Raw genomic sequence first — 18,110 nt, forward strand, 5'->3', positions numbered from 1 at the left:
TCTTCTAAGTATCAGGGCTATTCAACCTGTCCCAGAAGAGGAATGGGGACAAGGTTTTTACTCAAGACTTTTTCTGGTACCCAGAAAACACAACTTACCTGTACACCTTTTTGGTAATCCCAAAATTCAAAATGCTAACTCTTCATCAGCTGCTTCCCATGCTAGGCAAAAATGCCTGGTTGGCAACATTGGACTTAAAGGAGGCTTACCTGCTCATCACAATAAGGGAATCTTGCAGAAAATATCTACGCTTCAACGCAGGCTACATGCACTATCAGTTCTCTGCACTGCTCTTTGGCTTATCTACTGCACCCAGGGTATTCGCAAAGTGCCTAGCTCCAGTCATTGCATTCTGCAGGCAAAGAAATATTCAAGTATACCCATACCTGTACGATTGTCTAATTCAGGCAGAAAGCCAGGACATACTATTAAATCATCTGGCATTTGTAAAGAAACTGCTAACCTCACTGGGGTACACCATAAATGAAAAATCCCACCTAGTACCCTGCCAACAAATTGTATTCCTGGGAGCAAGCTTGAATACAACTTCCTAGATGGCCTACCTCACACCAGAGAAACAAGTTTATTTGACAGCCTACAGCAAAGTACTGGCCACAAAGACCAAGCTGTCTGCAAGGAAAATACTGCAAGCCCTGGGGTTTGTGGCCTCTTGCATTCTACTAATTCCATATGCAAGGCTGCTTATGAGGAAACTACAATGGTATCTAAAAAGTCTATGGTGTCAACATTCTCTGGACCTGGAATCAATGATTCCTATCATTCCTTGTATAAAGACAGAGTTCCTTTGGTGCGCAGAAGCCTGCCACCACAACAAGGGACTGCAATTCACTCTCCCCCCTGCCACCCAAACCCTAACAAATGCATCAGACTATGCATGGGGGGGGGGGCTCACTTGGCAGGGCAGTGCATTCAGGGCAAATGGAACTTGATTCAAATGCACCTGCATATCAATCAAAAAGAAATGTTAGCTGTACAGAATTCTCTGACAGCCTTCAAGGACCACATTCTTCAAGGACAATTATTGGTAAAGACGGACAACACTACTGTTATGTGGTACATAAACAAGCAGGGGGGAACCCACTCATACCCTCTCTGCAGACTAGCCATGGCTCTGTGGAACACAGCCTTGAGCTATCAGATGCACCTACAAGCTCAATTCCTGCCAGGCAAGCTAAATTCACTGGCAGACCTAAGCAGAACTTTCATGGACCCTCACAAGTGAAAACTAGAACCAAACATATTCAACATTTTGAGAAACAAATGGGGACCCCAGAGATATTCCTGTTTGTCTCCCTTCAGAACTACCAGTTGGACAAATTCTGCACACAGACTCCCCACAGACAAGCCTGGAAAATGGATGCCATGTCCTTCACCTGGGAAAGTCTCTCAGTTTATGCCTTTCCCCCTCTGCCTCTTTCAAAAGTTCTACTAAAGATCAAACAGGACAAACCAAGGACAATACTCATTGCACCAGACTGGCCACGCCAACACTGGTACCTCCTCTTGCGCAGTATGTCACTGCTGGAACCATGGTACCTGCCTCAGACCCCTTCCCTGCTGTCCCAGCAGGATCGCCAGATTCTGAACCTGGCAGCCTGGCTAATTACCTGAGTTCTCCAGTACCACCCCTCAGCAAGCAAGTGCTGGATGTCATCCTGGAGGCAAGGAGGCCTAGTACTAGAAAATCCTATGCTGAAAAGTGGAAAAGATTCTGTTCCTGGAGCCAGACTTGGGATGGGCACAACAGTGCCCAGTTTACCACATATTCTTCAATACTTAACAGAGATGCTTCACAAGGGCCTTTCCTTCTCTTCTATTAAAAGTCATGCCTCAGCCATTTCAGCATATTATAATACTGAGCCACCCCTCTTCTCTCACCACCTGCTGAAACAATTCCTCAGAGTGGCCAAAAATTTAAGACCACCCAGGAGAGTCCCTACTCCAGCCTGGGACCTTAACTTTGTATTGGAAAAGCTCACTCTACCTCCTTTTGAGCCAGCTGCAACTGCAGAGTTGAAATTCCTTTCTTGGAAAACAGCTTTCCTTCTAGCCATCACTTCAGCAAGAAGGGTGTCTGAATTACAGGCCCTCATGGAGTGGAGCCCTTCATCATCTTTCATGCAGACAGGGTGTCCCTCAGGACCAATCCTTCCTTTATGCCCAAGGTGGTATCCAGTGTGGCCCTTAATCAGTCCATTCATTTGCCAACCTTCTTCTCTAATCCACAGAACAAAGGAGAATGAATACTGCACTCCTTGAACGTGCACAGACAACTTAGATTTTATTTGGACAGGACTAAGCCTCTCAGGAAATCTGAACAGTTGCTAGTTGCCTTTGCTGCAGGGGCAGAAGGGAAGGCCATTTCAAAGCAAACCCTTTCTCAGTGGATAGGCCATTGCATTCATTTCTGCTATAAGCACCATGGAAAACCTACCCCACAGGGGATAAGATCCCATTCCACCAGGGTTGCATCTACTTCTACAGCCTTTCTCACAGGTGTTCCTACCAGGGATATTCTAGAAGCTGCTACCTGGAGATCTGTACATACCTTTACCAAGCATTACCACTTGCCATTTTTTTTAAATCCAGAGCTGGTTTTGCCACTGCAGTCTTGCAGGGCCTAATAGCTGGTCCTAATGCTTTCTAATTGCCTCCTCCCTTCCTTAGCTTTGGGAATCTACCCAAATGTAATGACTGCAACAGTGAAACGCGAAGAACATAGTACAGTTGTGTACACTTACCATAAATGTAGATGTTCAAGTGTTTTCACTGTTGCAGTCCTGGTTACCCTCCCTCCAGCCCTCTGACTTCTATTGACTATACCTCTCTTCTTGTTTACTGTATTTAAGCTTTCTGGTGTATTTGCCTTTTTTTTTTTTTTTTGGGAGGTGTAACCTTGTATATAATTGCTTCCCATTATGGGGGGCACCTGACATCTGGGACATGAAAAACTGATGCACTGGCGTCGGCTGCATGCTTTATACCCCTGACTACCTGACATCATGGAAGATGACAGCAACCGACACAGGACCCAAGACTTTGGTAATCAGGCCGACTGAGGGCTACCTGCAAGCAGATAACCCAAATGTAATGACTGTAACAGTGAATACACTCGGACGTCTACATTTATGGTAAGTGTACACAACTGTACTTTTCATGGTTCCAGTCAGTGGTCTCAGTGAGGCCTTTCTGTGTGATGGCTGCATCACTTGGGGAGTTAATAGCTCCCAGCTTGCAGTTGTCTGTGAACTTGGTCAGCCAGAGTTCTTTTGTGTTGGCCTGCACTTCTGAGAAGTAGATGCCAAACTGGAGAGAACCCAGGACTAATCCCTGTGGGGACTCAACTCGTGACTGGTCAGCAATCTGACTTGGAGTATACTACTTTCACACTTGTTTGTTGTCACTATCTGTGAGCCAATTTGCAACCCATCTAGTGATATAGGGGTTGATGCCTAGTTTGGTGAGTTTATCAATAATTCCCAAGTGAAGAATGGTATCAAAGGCCTTGTCCAGAACAAGGTAGGCTGTATGCACTGCCTTACCTTCATCCACAGCCCTGGTGACTGACTCAAAGAAGTCAACCAGGCTGAGCCAGGCATGATCTCCCTTTCACAAAGCCAAATTGTGTGGGGTCTAGAGTTTGGAGATTTCCTATGTCTTTGTTAATCAGGTCCATGATGATGTGCTCCATAGCTTTACATATCAGACTCATCAGGCTAATGGGGCAATAATTCCCAGGGTCTGTAGATGTCCTTCAAGGATGCATCTGCAGTCATAACAAATGGGTTGTCCTGTCGTCAGGCAGCCCTTCGGTCGGCCGGATTCCAAAGTCTGGGTCCGGCTTCGGCTGATGTCGCACTTCACCCGACGTCATCTCTGCTGGTCTTCGGGTATAAAGGCATCAGCCGACGCCATTTTCCTCCGTCTTTCTTGCTGCGTGGCGCCCGAAGCAGAAGCTGTTCGCAAGTGCCGGTCGGTCAGATCCAGAGATTACTACTACCGAATACGACTTCGAAGACTTCTAAAAAGCTAAGTACCCCGTTGAGGACTCTTTCTTGCCTCAGCCGATGTCAGAAAAAGTAAATAACTGTTTAACTTGTGGGAAACAAATACCTCATAAAGATTTCCACTCTTACTGCCTACCTTGTTTAGGCCCAGACCACGACGTAGCAGCCTGTTTAGCCTGTGCTTCCTTCAACCGACGAACGCTTAGGCGTCGGTCGGAGTTTGCTGAACAGTTTTTCGGCTCAGATTTTGCGTACATTATGCCGTCGGATCCTCCGACTACCCAAATTGTTAAAAAACGCAAAGAAAAAGACCGACACTCGCGGTCCGCGGTTTCGGCCGAAACCACAGTTAAGCAAGCCGCGAGTGTCTCTGTTTCGGCCGAAACCGAGAAAACGGGTCATTCTTCAGCCGAATCCACGACTACTACTGAGGCTCCTGCTACCTTAGTTGAATCGGCCTCTGAAGTTTTGCCTACTACTGTGGTTCCTAGTGAATTATCAGACACCATCCCTTTGGATGTCTCTACCCCAGCATGTGGTGCTGCTAGGCCTCCTGCAGCAATGTCTATTAAGGCCTTTGCCAGGGCTAAAGCAGCCAAAACTGTTAAATCAGTGCCTGTTAAACCCCCCTCACACAGGCCCTCTTCCAGTTCACAAATGCTTACTCTGGCAGAGGATTTAATATCCTTAATTAGGGGATCCCAATCTCACCCAGACAGGGCCTCTCAGCCTCCAGAAAAGAGACCTAGAGCAGAGCCTCCCGAGCCAGTGTCCTCTGATGATTCTTCGGATGACTCCGACATTACAGATCAGCCAGAGGCTCCCTTTTCTACTTATGAAGATTCCGATGCTGAAGAATCCATTCCATCTGCCTCTCCAACAGAGGAATTTTCCTTTGGGGAAACCTTACATGCCATGAGAGAACAATTCCAATGGCAGGGACAAGATTTCTCAGATTCAAGAAAAAGGCTTAGGACCTTTCTGCACTTATCACAACATAGGCCCTTAGCTATACCTCCAGTTCTGCCTGTTGTGGATGATGCATTTAATGATGTTTGCACTGCTCCTGATACTTTACCTCCAGCCCCTGCCAAACCAGATAGATTTTACAGGGTGCCAGACACTCATCACCACCTATTCAAGGCCCCACTTGCAGATCCTGAGACTATATCCCAGGGGCCTAAGGCAGTAGCCTCGACCTCAGCAAAAAACCCTCTCCCTTCTGAAAGGGAATCCAGGTCCTTAGGGAGATGGGGGAAAAAAGTTTACACCTCTGCTACTCTCTCAGCTAGAGCTTTAAACTGTCAGTTTCATATGATCCAATACCAAGAGTTTATGCTTGATCAGTTAACTAAGAAGCTGTCCTCTGATGACTCCTTAGATAAGAAATATGTTTTAGAAATGGTGAATAACATTCAGCAGGTTAGTAACCATTCCTTAAAATGTGGCTATGATGCACTGGAGGCTTCATTTAGATCAGCCATGACTGGCACAGTGATAAGAAGGTATGCATGGTTGAAAGAACAGGTCTTGCCGGATCATGTTAAAGCAAAGCTGTTAGATGCTCCTATGGATAAGGCCAGTCTATTTGGTACCCTGCTCAGCAAGTAATGAAGAAAATGGAAGAGAAGGCAAAATCTGTACAAACAGTTAAGGATTTCTTACAGGTTCAGCCCCCAAGGTTTAGCAGGAACTGGCCTGCCAAAAATTGGTCCTTTCCAGACTCCTCAAAATCTCAAAGAGGCAGGAATTGACGCTCTAGAGGCAGAAATCAATCCAGAGGAGGTGCCTACAGAGGACGCCAGTGGCAAGGCAATAACCAGCGAGGCACAGACACAACCACTGCCACTGCAACAGGACAATCTCAGTGACTTGGCTCTGACACCGCCTACCAGGGAGCAAATAGCAGCACCTTTAGGTGGAAAGTTAACCTTATTTTCGAAAAATTGGCACTATATCACAAAAGACAAGTGGATTTTGCAAACCATAGACCAAGGCTACAGGTTCCACTTCCACACCTTACCAGTAAAAAGAGGAATGCCAAACCTACCTCCAAATCAAAAAACAGAAACTCTAAAGCAGATAGCTCAATTAACAAAGATGAGAGCTGTGGAAAGAGTACCAATAACAGAACAGGGCAAAGGATTCTACTCCAGACTCTTCCTAGTACCAAGAAAAGAGAAAAGTTGGAGACCTATTCTCGACCTGTCCGTCTTAAACACATACATCATTGTCCCAAAATTCAAAATGCTGACCCTACAGCAACTTCTTCCCATGCTGGGCAAGGAGTGTTGGCTGGTAACTCTAGATCTCAAGGAGGCATACCTGCACGTCCCCATACGACCAAATTGCAGAAGATACCTCAGATTTCTTGCAGGATCAGAGCATTATCAATTCTCAGCATTGCCCTTTGGCTTATCTACTGCACCCAGAGTATTCACAAAATGCCTAGCATCAGTAATCGCTCATTGCAGGCTACAGGGAATCCAAATTTATCCATACCTGGACGACTGCCTGTTACAAGCGGACAACAAAAGCAAGCTGACAGCAGATTTACAAAGAGTCATTTGCTTACTACAAGCCCTGGGATACACAGTCAATTTAAAAAAGTCAAGACTGATACCGTCCCAGACAAGAACATTCTTGGGTGCGGAATTGGACACAGTAAAACAAATGGCATTCCTAACTGCAGAAAAACAAGAACAACTCCCTCTTTACTTCTTGGCATTAACAAAGCAGAACAAACTAACAGCAAGAAAAGTACTGCAGGCCTTGGGCTTCATGGCATCATGCATAATCCTGGTCCCCCATGCCAGACTGCATATGAGAAAGCTACAGTGGTACCTAAAGAATTTATGGTCTCAACACAGGCACAGCTTAGAAACCGAAATTCCACTAATCCCATGCCTGAAACAAGAGTTCCTATGGTGGGCTCAAGCATGCCAGTCAAACCCAGGCTTGCCCTTCCACAACTTTCAAGCAAGCCAAACCATCACAACGGACGCCTCAGACCTAGGCTGGGGCACATGTTGGACAAATGCATACAAGGATTGTGGACTCCAGACCAGCTGCACCTGCACATAAACCAAAAAGAAATGCTGGCAGTAAAACTAGCAATCCAGAAATTCAGACCATTCCTCAAAGAAGGCCATTTAATGATAAGGACAGACAACACCACAGTCATGTGGTACATCAACAAACAGGGAGGCACTCATTCATACCCCTATGCAGGATGACTCTGGACCTTTGGAATATGGCTCTGAGCTACAACATCCAGTTACAGGCAATATTTGTGCCAGGAAAAGAAAACACCCTAGCAGACATGTTAAGCAGAACCACCTCGGATGCTCACGAATGGATGCTACACCCGGACATCTTCAAGGCCATCACAAAGAAATGGGAAATGCCACAAGTAGACCTTTTCGCATCCCCACTCAATCACCAGCTCAAAAAATTCTGCACAAGGACATACCACCCACTTGCATGGAAGGTGGACTCTCTATCCTTCAGTTGGAAAGGCCTGACAGCATATGCATTTCCACCTCTTCCTTTGATGCACAAGGTACTACTGAAAATCAAAGAGGAACGTCCAAGGATAATTCTGATAGCTCCGAATTGGCCAAGACAACACTGGTATCCATTGCTGAGGAGCATGTCTCAGGGGAGAATGTGGTCAATAACCCTGATGCCTTTGATGTTAACTCAGAACAACTACAACATCATGCACCCAAACCTAAAAACCTTGCAACTGACTGCCTGGAACATCACATAACAGCAACTAACCCAGACTTATCCCAAAGGGTTAAAGACATTATCCTTGAAGCCCGCAGACCTTCAACAAGAAGGAACTATGCAGGAAAATGGAAAAGGTTTGTCATTTGGAGTACTGAAAGAGGAAAAGATGTGTCGAACATAGATATTGCTAACATCCTGGAGTACTTGGCAGAGCTTCTACATACAGGCCTGTCCTATTCCTCCATCAAGATACATGCATCAGCTATTTCAGCAAAATACAGCTTCGATCCACCTGTCTTTTCGCATCCTCTTCTCAGGCAGTTCTTCAGAGGGATCAAGAATGTAAAACCTCCTAGGAAACCACCATTACCAGCATGGGACTTGAACTTTGTGCTAGAAAAATTGACACTCCCTCCATTTGAACCAGCAGCAACAGCAGATCTTCAACACCTATCATGGAAAACTGCTTTCCTACTGGCAATTACTTCAGCAAGGAGGGTTTCGGAACTACAGGCCTTAATGGCAGTACAACCCTTCCTAATCTTCCATCAAGATAGAGTGTCCATGAGAACTAATCCTACATTTATGCCTAAGGTGGTATCCAGAGTGTCTTTAAACCAGGCAATCCACCTACCTACCTTCTTTCCCAATCCACAGAACAGTGGGGAAAGACTGCTGCATACCTTGGATGTACATAGACAGTTACGCTACTACCTGGACAGAACCAAAGGTAACAGAAAAACTGACCAGCTTTTAGTAGCCTATGCAACAGGAAGGGAAGGAAAAGCAATTTCCAAACAGACAATCTCCAAATGGATAGGAAATTGCATAAGATTCTGTTACTCCTACCATGGAAAACCAATTCCACAGAACATAAGACCTCATTCTACAAGGGCTACAGCCACTACCACAGCTTTCTTACGAGGAGTGGCAACCAAGGACATTATTGAGGCGGCTACTTGGACCTTCGTGCATACATTTGCCAAGCATTATAATTTACCTCTATACTCTAGATCCCGAGCAGGGTTTGCCACTGCTGTATTGCAAGGGATCCTAACTACACCATAAATCTTCTTCCTCCTCCCCTAGTTTGGCTATGGTATTCTACCCATTTGTTATGACTGCAGATGCATCCTTGAAGGACATAGTACAGTTTTGTACCTACCATAAATGTAGATGTCCGAACAGGATAGCATCTGCAGTCAGGATTACCCACCCTCCTTCCCCTCTGTGGTACTCCTAGGGTATTTACCCTCCTAATAGCTAGCTGGGGGGGGGGAGTCTCTTATGGTGTATTTGTTTGTATATATGTACATACATGCTTATTTTTTGTGTTTGCCTTTTACTATTTTGGAAACATTTGGCATTTATCCAAAATTTAGCTTTCCAAGTGGGCAACTGGCATCTGGGGCAAGAAACACTGAGGAAAATGGCGTCGGCTGATGCCTTTATACCCGAAGACCAGCAGAGATGACGTTGGGTGAAGTGCGACATCAGCCGAAGCCGGACCCAGACTTTGGAATCCGGCCGACCGAAGGGCCGCCTGACGACAGGACAACCCATTTGTTATGACTGCAGATGCTATCCTGTTCGGACATCTACATTTATGGTAGGTACAAAACTGTACTTTGCTCCCCCTTTATGGAGAAGGATGACTATAGCAGTGTGCCATTCAGTAGGGACAAAGCTTGAAGTGAGGCTGTAACTGAACAGGGCACACAGTCGTTTGTATTTTAATAAATAAGTTCTCGTTCATTCCTAGTGGTTTGGGATTTTTATTTTTTCTTTGAAAGGGCACACAGATGTGCCAGTTCACTTTGTAGTTCATGTAGAACACAGCCAGGGATATTATCAGGTCCCATGGAAGCTGTATTCTTGGCCTTGGACAATGCAGCTTTAACCTGTGGTGCAGTAATGTTGGGTGCCTAGTATTTTTCCAGTATTGTGACTGAACCTTTAGGGGTTGAGAGAGGGGTAAACTTGGCACTGAATCTGTCTGCCAGTATGTTGGCAATATCTGTTGGCTTAATATAGGAGGTACCATTGTGCAGTAACTCAGAGCAAATCTGGGTATTGCCATGGAGGCTCTTGATATAACTATAGAAGGCTTTGTGATTGTTTTTAGTGTCTACTGCAATTCTGCCTTAATAGCTGGCTTTAGAGGATTTGATAAGGGATCTCAACTTTTTGTTGAGGCTAATAAGGGAGTTTTTCCTGTCTTGAGACTTAACCTTTTTCTGCAACAGTTTCTTCCATCTGTTGTACAGTTTATTAATGGCAGGGGACCACCAGATTGTCTTCATTTTTCTGGAGGCAAGAATTCCGTGCATTTATGTACAGTGCATTGGTGTATGATTCAGCTGTCATGCAGCTATTTTCCATTGGCATGAGTGCCGTGAAGTTAGACACCTCTGATGTTCTTCGTGTTTCACTATTGCAGTCATCACATTTGGGTTATCTGCCTGCAGGTAGCCCTCAGCCGGCCTGAATACCAGAGTCTTGGGATTTCTGCGTTGGATGCTGTCGCTGCTTCTGTGATGCCAGGTCGTCAGGGGTATAAAACATGCAGCCGATGCCATTACATCAGTCTTTCTTGACGTGCGGTGCTCTAAGCAGAAGCAGTTCACAAGTGCTGGTTGGCTGCCTCCTGAAATTTTCATTTTTCGAGTTTCAAAAGATGAATACCCCGTTGGGGATCCTTTTTTCTTGCACTAACCGATGTCAGAAAAAATTAATAATTGTCTTGCCTGTGTAAAGCAAATAACTAAAAGAAAAAAACGGCTGCAGAAAGCAACCAGTAGTTTTAAAGTGCATAAAGCACTTTTCGTTTAATAAAATCAAACGTCTTCAGATGCAGACATTCAAGGTACAAGTTTCAGTTAAAGAAAATAGCAGGAAGTGCTTGATCCGGTCAGCTGACATGCTGTTTTTTCCACTTGGTTTGTGTGTTTTGTGTTTTTTTCCACTTGGTTTGTGTGTTTTGTGTTTTTTCCGCTTGGTTTGTGTGTAGTTTATTTTGTGTTTTTTCCAAAAGCAAATACCTCGCAGAGATTTTCATTCTTATTGCATCACCTGTTTAGGCCCAGACCATGACGTCCCTCGCTGTCGGTTTTGTGCCTTGTTCAATGCCCAAACTATTCGTCATCGGCCTATTTTTGTAGCTAAATTCTTTCGCTCTCGATCTCCTTACTCTGAAATGGCTTCGATAAGCCATCCAACTACTGATCTTCCAAAAAAAGTAAGGATAAAGACAGACCGCATAGGTCCAAAACTGCTGATGAAGCTACCGTTAAGCTAGTCGTCAGTCCACTGATACTCAATGAGGCACTTTTGCAGCCCCTGATACCCATTTCTACAGATTCTCAGGCCTCTACTGACACCCATTCGGAGTCCTGTATTCCACGAGATGCTTCTTCGACTATGGAACCTGTGGATGTGTCTACCTTGGATGGGTCTGGAGCCGCTGTGCAGGCACCGGCTTCTGAGGGTGTATTCAGGCCTTCTGACTTTCATATTAGACCAACGGCTTTGTTTCAAACCAAAAATATCGAATTTGTCAGGCCTAAAGTTCGCACTATGCCTAGGAAACCAGTGACCAAAGCACATTCTCAGGCCCACATGCCTCAAAAACAAAAAGAATGGTACCTCATTACTTTAGAGGAAGTCAGCCTTCCCCCTCAAAAAGACCAAGAACTGATTTTCCTTCTGATTCTTCAGATCAGGAGTCTGATAACTCTGATCCTTCTGAATATCAGGACATACCCTTATCTACCTATGAGGATTCTGATGCAGAGGATTCCATTCCCTCTGCTTCCCCTCCAGAAGATTTTTCTTTTGGTGAAACCCTGCAAACCCTTAGAGAGCATTTCCGCTGTGAGAGCCATGACTACTCTCAGTCCAAAAAGAGACTCAGGGACTTTTTAAACTTGCGTCACCACAGGGCTCTAGCTATCCCTCCTCTTCTGGAAATTGTAGATGATGTCTTTTTGGAATCCAGCCTTACCCCTATTACTTTGCCTCCAGCTCCCAGGAAACCTGACGGGTACTGTAGAGTACCTGACTCTCACAAATTCCTCTTTAAGAATCCTACTGCGGATCCAGAGACCATTTCCCAGGGGCCTAAAGGCATTAAGGCTACAACTGCCAAAAATCCTACCCCTTCGGACAGGGATTCTTGGGCTTTAAACAGATGGGGTAAGAAGGTATACACCTCTGCTACTCTTGCCATTAGAGCTTTAAATTGCCAATTTCATATGGTAAAGTATCAGCAGCATATTATGGAGCTAATTAAACAGAAAATTATGTTGATTCCTGATTGCGCAGAACACAAAGATTTACAAGAGTTAATGCATTTTACTAACCAAGTTGGTAAACATACTTTGCCATGTGGATGTGATGCCTTAGAAGCATCTTGCAGGGCTGCTGTCACTGGGTCTGTTCTTAGAAGGCATGCTTGGCTTAAGGAACTAAACTTGCCAGATCATGTCAAAGCAAAATTACTAGATGCACCATTAAACCAAGAGCGTCTATTTGGCAATAAAGCCGAAGTCCTCAAAAGGATGGAGGAGAAAGCTAAATCTATGAAAACTGCTAAAGAGTTCTTACAAGTGCAGCCACCTAGATTCAGTAGCCATTGGCCTTCTAAAAACTGGTCCTTTCCAGGCCGCCTCAGTCCAAACCCAGGGGCAGCAGACCACCAAGACTTCAGTCTCTGGTTATGCACAGATCTTAGCAATGGAGTGCTTCCATGTCCAAAACAGGGAGTAGTAAGTTGCCATCCTATGGTAAAATTGCATAATGACTTATCCTTAACTCTTCCAAGCCTTGCCCAAGTACTTGCATCTTTAGGAGGGAAACTTACCCTGCATGCCAAGAACTGGGAGTACATTACCCAGGGCAGATGGGTCTTAAACATTATTTCCCAGGGATACAGATTCCACTTCCACTCACTCTTAACCCTAAGTGGATGGACAGACCTCCAAACCAGTGGGCAGAGGCTCAAAAGCAAGTACTTTCTCTTCTCAGTATCAAGGCTATTCAACCTGTCCCAACAGAACAAAGGGGACAAGGCTTTTATTCCAGATGATTTCTGGCACCCAGAAAAGAAAACTCTTGGCGTCCTATCCTGGATCTATCTTCTCAACACCTTTCTGGTGTTTCCAAAATTCAAAATGATAACTCTCCACCAGGTGGATGTTCTTCATGTTTCATTGTTGAAATCATTACATTTGGGTAATCTGCTGGCAGGTTGCCCTCAGTCGGCCTGAATAACAAAGTCTTGGGTCCTGCGTCAGTTGCTGTCTCCTCTTCCATGATGTCAGGGGTATAAAACATGCAGTTGACGCCATTTTATTCAGTCTTTCTTGCCACACGGTGCCCGAAGCAGAAGCAGTTCGCAAGTGCCGGTCGGCCGACTCTTGAAATTTTCGCATTCGAGTTTCAGAACTGAAGTCTTCAACTAAAGCTAAGTACCCTGTTGGGGAAACTTTTTCTTGCTCCTTACCGATGTCAGTAAAAGTTAATTGCATTACTTGTGGGAAGCAAATACCTCATAAGGATTTTCATTTGTACTGTATTCCATGCCTAGGCCCAGATCATAACGTGCCTTGCTGTCGATTTTGTGCTAGATTTAACCAACGCACTATTAAGCATCGGTATATTTTTGCTTCAAAATATTTGGGATCCAGATTTAATTACCCTGAAATGTTGTTGGTTAGCAATCCGATTACTGGAGTTCACAAAAAATACAAGGAAAAAGACCGGGACAGACCGTCGAGGTCCAAAACCGATGACGAAGCTTCTCCTAAGCCAGTCGCCGGTACTCAGTGTGGCACTTTTGCAGCCCCTGATACCCGCTACTTTTGAGTCACAGGCCTCTACCGAGACCCATGCGAAGTCTGGTATGCCGCGAGATTCCTCAGAGTATTGAACCTGCGGATGTCTCTTCCTTGGATGGGTCCAGAGCTGCTGAGCAGGCACCGGCTTCTGAGGGTGTTTTCAGGCCTCAACATTTTTATATAAAACCAACGCCAACTTCAAAAACAACATTAAAAGCATCTTCTAAGTCTAAAAAACTGACGCATGAGTCACGTGCTCAGGCCCCTATGCCTAAAAAACAGATGATCAAAATGGCTGAAGACTTAATTACCTTGATCAGGGGTTCCCAACCTCCCCCTGCTAAGAGGCCTAGGCAAGACGCTGATTATGAATCTTCAGATCGGGTTTCCATTTCTTCTGATTGCTCTTCTGATCAGAAATTTTCTATTCCACCTTATGAGGATTCAGATGCAGAAGAAGTCATCCCATCTGTACCTCCTCCTGAGGATTATTCTTTTGGAGAAACCTTGCATACTTTAAGGGAACATTTTCATTGGGAGAGTCAGGATTTCTCTGAATCAAAAAAGAGGCTTAGGGTTCATAGGTTCATAGGTTCATACTAGGCTATCTGCCCGAGGGCATTTACAAGCCTAGCCCATAGTTTTGTGGCTTACGCCACCCCTTTAGTATGGGGAACTATACCCATTATTTTGCTGTGCCTCTGTTGAGCAGTGACACTGAGGTAATCCCTGGGGTATATCTGCGATCTCCCATCCATTGGTCAAGATTTCTCTTGAACAAGGCCAGCGAGGTGCTCTGCCTCACATATATCGGGATTTTATTCCACAGCATAGGGAGTCTTTGGGTGATGAATCTATCCCTCCAGCACGTCCTATTAATAGCCGTGTCGAGGTTTAAGTCTCCTGCCCTTGTGGCTCTGACGGATCTAGATTTTTTGAGGTGAAGCATATTCATCAAATCTGGGTTTGACATGGCCTTGTATGTTAGGCAAAGGTCACCTCTGTGCAAGCGGTAGGCGACTGAATAGAGCTGGAGTTCTTTCAGTCGGGCAGCATAGGACAGATGTTTGAGACCCTTTATCCTTTTGGTGAGGAACTTTTGTGGCCACTCCAGCTGCTGCAAGTGTCGGGTCAGATACATTCCGAATGGGGCATTGTACTCAATCATTGGTCTGTTGAGTGATGAGTATAGGGAGACTATGACCTCCCTTGATCTAGATGAGAATCCCTTCATGATAAGGTGGGCAATGTAGAAGGTCTTCCTAACTACTTTAGCTACATGGGTGTCGAATGACAGACTACTATCAACCTGGGTCCCCAGGTCCCTGATAACTTTTTCTGTACTCAGTGGATTGCCACCTATTTGGTAGCTAGGGGTAACCTTGTTTTTCCCGAAGGGTATGACTATGCATTTTTTGGCATTTAACTTTAGGCCATGGCTCTGGCACCAGTTATCTGTTTCTGTGAGACCCTTCTGAAGGATATCTGTGTCAGATGTGTTTTCTACTATGGCGCCCAGTTTGCAGTCATCTGCAAACTTTGTCAGCCATAACCCTCCTGTGTTTGCTTGTACTGAAAAGTAGATGCCAAACAAGAGTGGGCCCAGGACTGAGCCCTGTGGTACACCACTTGTGACAGGCTTTGAGTCTGACATGGCGCCAGCAACTCTGACCCTGTGGGTTCTGTCACTCAGCCAGTTTGCAACCCATCTTGTGATGTATGGGTTAACATTTAAGCTGATGAGTTTTTCAATGATACCCGAGTGGGGTATTGTATCAAAGGCCTTCGCCAGATCGAGGTAGGCTGTATGGACTGCCTTTCCTCATCAATGGCTTTGGTGACTGTTTCGAAAAAGTCAACCAAGTTTAGAAGGCATGATCTGCCTTTGACAAAGCCAAACTGGGATGGATCCAAAGTCTGCAAATTCCTATGTCTTTATTTATGAAGTCCATTATGATCCTCTCCATGGCTTTGCAGATAAGGCTTGTCAAGCTAATGGGCGGTAATTTCCAGGGTCGGTGGAGGCACCGCCTTTGTGAAGTGGGACCACAGTTGCAGTGCGCCACTCCCTGGGTACGTATCCAGAGGTAAGACTATGATTAAACAGCTGTCCTAGCTGTTGGTTTAATTCCTCGTTGAGTTCGTGGAGCACACAGCCGGGGACACCATCAGGTCCCATGGATGCTGCGTTTTTGCTTTGGAGAGAGCAGTTCTCACTTGGGCGTTGGAGATGTTTGGGGGCTGCAATCGCTTGGTATAGATATCTCTCCTTTGGGGAGGGGAGAAGTTTGCACTGAACCTGTCAGCCAGTATGTTGGCAATGTCTGTAGGATCAGTAATCTTCACATCATTTTGAACTAGTTCTGAGCATATCTGGGAGTTTCCTCCCAGGTTTCTAACATAGCTAAAGAAGGCCTTATGATTGTCTTTTGAGTCTTTAGCTATTTTTCTCTCAAAATTTGCTTTGGATGATTTTATGAGAGCTCTTAGTTTTTTACTTATAGTGATCAAGGGTGTCTTACCTTTTAAGGATTTTGCTCTATCTTGTAGTAGCTTCCTCCTTTGTTGTAGAGTTTGTTTATGGCTGGGGTCCACCAGAGTGACGCTTGCCTTTGGTACAAAGAGTCTTTGTTTTGCTTGGGATTGCCTTATCCATGCAGTCCTGCAGGTGCTGGTAGAAGGCATTTGTAAGTGATTCAGCGGCTTGAGTACTGTTTTCCGTTGGCTCGGGGGCCTTAAAGGAGACCACACTAGTCTTTAGAAGTGTGAAGTCGGCTTTCGAGAAGTTCTTTACTGTGGTCTTTTTTATTTCAGGTGGGGGTGGGATGAGGACCTCCAGCGAGATTAGTTTGTGATCTGATCTCACCAGGGATTTTCTTCTTCCTCAGCATAGGCATTTGGCAGTACTTCCTGTATTAGACATTGTTGATGATGTGTTTTTGAAATCAAGCATGGCTCCTGATTCCCTACCTCTGGCTCCAAGTACATCAGACAGATATTACAGGGTTCCTGACTCCCACAAATTTCTATTCAAAAATCCTGCTGCTGATCCAGAGACTATCTCACAGGGTCCCAAAGGTGTAATGGCCTCTACAGCCACAAAATCCTACCCCTTCTGATAGAGATTCCAGGGCGCTGGATAGATGGGGAAAGAAGGTTTATACGTCTGCAACCTTGGCAATTAGGGCCTTAAACTGCCAGTTTCATATGCTTAAATATCAACAGCATGTTATGGGCTTATTAAAACAGAAAATGATGATGATTTCTGATTGTGTGGAAAATAAGGAATTACAGGAATTATTGCATGCATTAGAACAGGTTGGAAAGCATACTTTGCAATGTGGTTTTGATTCTTTGGAGGCTTCTTGCAGGGCCGCAGTTACTGGATCTGTATTTAGAAGGCATGCCTGGCTCAAGGAGCAAAATCTGCCTGATCATGTTAAAGCTAAATTGTAGGATGCCCCTATACAGCATGATACTCTGGTAATTAGGCAGAAGAGGTTTTAAAGAAAATGGAAGGTAAAGCTAAATCATTGCAAACTGTAAAATATTTCTTACAAGTGCAGACACCCAGGTTCAGTAGGCACTGGCCTACTAAAAATTTGTCCTTTCCTGTGTCCAAAAGAGCCTCTCAGGGCAAATCCAGGTGCTCAGAAGGCTCTAGATACCAATCACAGGGTTCTTACAGGTCAAAGCAATGGGGTGCCTCCACCTCCAAATCTGGAGGAAACAAAGCACAACCCTACAGTAAGCAGTCTCAATGACTTCCCTCTACCTTCACCAAGCACTTATCTTTTGGCAGCCCCCTTGGGGGGAAAATTAGCACTTCATGCACAAAATTTGCAGTTAATCAACCAGGACAAGTGGGTATTAAACATAGTATCCCAGGGGTACAGATTTCATTTCCATACTTTGACAATTCCAAACGGTTGGCCAGATCTGCCACAAAATCAATGGGTAGAGGCTCAGAAATAAGTTTGTCCATCATGGATATGGGGGCTATTCAACCAGTACCAGAACAGGAAAAAGGACAATGTTTTTATTCAAGACTTTTCCTGGTACCCAGAAAAGACTATGCCTGGCGTCCAATACTGGACTTATCGATTTTGAACACGTTCCTGGAAATTCCAAAATTCAAAATGCTGACTTTACAACAGCTATTGCCTATGCTGGGCAGGAATGCTTGGTTAGTGACTCTAGACTTAAAAGAGGCATACCTGCATATCCCAGTAAGGGAATCGTGCAGAAGATACCTCCGCTTTTGCATTACCAATTCTCTGCACTGCCCTTTGGCTTATCTACTGCGCCCAGGGTCTTTACAAAATGCCTGGTACCAGTAATTGCATTCTGCAGACAAAGAAGCATTCAAATGTATCCTTATCTGGACGACTTGTCTCATTCAAGCAGAGGACAAGGACACTCTTCTTCAACATCTGGCATTTGTAAAAAAGGCTACTAACATGCCTAGGGTACACAATAAATGAAAATAAATCTCAACTGGTACCCTCTC

This window comes from Protopterus annectens, chromosome 13.part0 (assembly GCF_019279795.1).
Source record: "Protopterus annectens isolate FY-2018-M chromosome 13.part0, PAN1.0, whole genome shotgun sequence".
NCBI lineage: Eukaryota > Metazoa > Chordata > Ceratodontiformes > Protopteridae > Protopterus > Protopterus annectens.